This window comes from Myotis davidii, unplaced genomic scaffold (genome assembly GCF_000327345.1).
Source record: "Myotis davidii unplaced genomic scaffold, ASM32734v1 scaffold95, whole genome shotgun sequence".
NCBI classification, from domain to species: domain Eukaryota; kingdom Metazoa; phylum Chordata; class Mammalia; order Chiroptera; family Vespertilionidae; genus Myotis; species Myotis davidii.
In genome coordinates this window covers 730,650-733,615 of record NW_006286950.1, presented here as the reverse complement: position 1 = coordinate 733,615, position 2,966 = coordinate 730,650, and the positions used below count along the sequence as shown (strand labels likewise).

The following is a 2,966-nucleotide window of genomic DNA, read 5'->3' as shown; positions in this document are numbered from 1 at the left end:
TGGTTTTGATGTGGGCCAAAAAAGCAATAAAAGACTAGCAGAAAGAATGGTGTTTATAGCAGATAGTTGTTGGTTTTTTTTTAATGTATCTTGCTTTTTATTTGTCATCTTATAGCTCCCCACCATAGCCACCCCCCACCCTTCCCTTCACTGATCACTTTTGTAGGCTACAGGGGACCAGGGAACAAAGCTGCCAGCCCCACCCTGGAGGACAAGTCACAACCACAAATTATCACAACTAGCGCCTGTACTTGGGAGATGGGCAAAGTGAGGAGGCCCAGCCCTCATTGTCAGCTGGCCTATTTGCTGGTGACCTTGTTCTGGAGGCAATGACATTTCTTCAGCCTCAGGGAGTTGATGTTGATAAAACCGGCGGCATCGATTGGCTCGTAATCTGAACAGTTCATGCTCACCAGCTCCTCCTTGTAAGAGGGACAGTGGGGACTCCTGGCCCTTGAAGACACACACCAGGGCCTTCCCTTCCACACGCTCCTGGGACTTGGCGATGCAGTGGCGGGCAAATTCACACTCAGGGCCGTGCCAGACACCGGTGTACCCCAGCTCGGCGGATTTCAAGCCCAGGTCTGGCATGATTTGGCAGACTCCCCGATCCATGGTGAAGGCCTCCATGTGTAAATGAGTGTGGTAAAGGACGGTCCCTGCGGGGGTCTCGTAGGTACCTTGGGACTTCATCCTGATGAAGCGGCTCTCCACACGTCGACGCAGCCCACTCCATGCTTGCCCGCAATTTCTCTCAGGTCCACGAAGAGCTCCAAGGATGTGCGATGGGTGGTGCCGTCCTTGACGTTGGTCACCTTCACGGGGACCCCTTTCTTGAACTCATTCTCAAGGACATCGGGGGTGTTGGGCCATTTGGCCGGGTCCTGGGTCTTTGTGTAGAGGCCTGGAGGGGCTTGATTCTTGGGGTTCTCCAGGATTCCGGCCTCGTAGCTGATGTGCATGAGGTTCTCGTCCATGCTCTACGGGTTCTCGGAGGTGACCCCCATCCCACGTTGCTTCGTGTACTCCATCAGGTCGCTGCAGCCCTGGAACCGGTTGTAGAACTAGGGCATCCTCCAGGGGGCGATGACCTTAATCTGGGGGGCCAGTGAGTAGCAGGTGAGCTCAAACCGGACCTGGTCATTGCCCTTTCCTGTTGCGCCGCAGGACACATACTTGGCTCCCTCTCACGGGGTGATCTCCACTTGTTTGCGGGCGATGCAGGGCCTGGCCAGAGAGGTGCCCAGGAGGCAGCGGTCCTCGTACAGCCACCAGACTGGTGGTGGGCCAGATGAACTCCTCCACAAACTCCTTGCTGATGTCCTCGATGAACACTTTTTTGGCCCCAAGCTCCAGCGCCTTCTTCCTGGCTTCCTCAAAGTCTTCCTTCTGGCCGGTGTTGGCCAGGTAGGCAATGACGTCATAGCCTTGTCCCTTCAGCCACATGAGAATGCAGGAGGTGTCCAGGCCACCACTGTCGCCCAGAACCACGGAGCCTTTGCCAGGCATCGTCTGGATGAAGGTGTGGGTTCCTGATTTCTGAAATCTGTCATCAATGTTTGGTGAACCACTGGGTCCCCGCGGAGGTGGTGGAGGAGCAGGCGATAGCTGATAGTTTCTATCAGGAAAGATGGTACAGGGACCTTTAGTACAGCGGGGCCTTGACTTACTAGTTTAATTCTACCATTTTTGTCTTTTATTAGATAGGATGTGTAAATGCATATAATTCTTGTGCTTGAAGGTACCACTGATCTGCAATCTCTCTCAAAAGACTGACACATAATTTTTACAGGATGGATCTAGGTTCCAGCGTAGATGTTTTTCACATATTTCCATATTCTAATGGGTAAAGCAGATGTATGGAGTGCAAGCAACTATAATAACTAAAGTGAAATGAGCAGTGTTCTGATAGATAATAACTAGGGATAGAGAGCAGTCATGAGGATTCTCTGGGATAGTGGCACTTAATCGGGCCAGGACAGGTACAAAGGCTCCAAGAAGACAAAGGGAACCAAACGCCATATTCTCCAGACTCAACTACTGCAGATTTAAAAATATATATTGCTATTTACAAAAATGAAAATACATGAAACAAAAGCACAGTACCTGTTATCTCCAAACTAAAAAATTGTATAACTTCATTACAGAATGGAGACATATTTCAGAACATAACATTTGCGTTTTAGAACTGTAATCTGATTACTCTAATAAGAATGTAAATGATAGTTTCTAAGGTTACAATAATTACTTTCCACAATTTAGAAAGCAAAAACTTAACAGACACAAGAGTTCTGAATTTATGAACTTATGTCTATTAGTTTATTTAATCCTTATAGAAACTATTCCAGCCTATCATCAGCTCTCTATTTTATTCTCTTATATAAGGAGATGTATATATATTCATTAAGCAAAATGTGGCTTCCTGCATTGAAGTATTTTGGAAGAGTCTTTGTTTATTTTCATGAAAGTGCAATTTGTAGATTTAACTGTTGGAGGATAAATGTAATTATATTAAAAGCATATAAAACGATGAGAATGAAAATCTTTGAAGTTATTATTTTAGTGATTTCTTTATGGCAACTGCTACATATTAAGAAAATTATAAGAGAAAGGTTAGCAAGGAAAATACAAACCAGTTTTAAAGTAAATCAGTGGCATTGAAAAGTGACAACAAATGAGGCTTTTCATAGTGAAGATACAGATAGGTATGATTTAATGGCAAGGACTTGGTTGAAAACTAGTGACAGGCAATGGTTTTGATGTGGGCCAAAAAAGCAATAAAAGACTAGCAGAAAGAATGGTGTTTATAGCAGATAGTTGTTGGTTTTTTTTTAATGTATCTTGCTTTTTATTTGTCATCTTATAGCTCCCCACCATAGCCACCCCCCACCCTTCCCTTCACTGATCACTTTTGTAGGCTACAGGGGACCAGGGAACAAAGCTGCCAGCCCCACCCTGGAGGACAA

The 2,966-nt window shown here is 45.9% G+C and overlaps 1 pseudogene; it reads right to left on the bottom strand.

Moving 5' to 3' along the window:
• Positions 1–274: 274 nt before the first annotated feature.
• On the bottom strand, positions 275–1,598 carry LOC102767942 (annotated as a pseudogene).
• Between the last annotated feature and the right edge of the window lie 1,368 nt (positions 1,599–2,966).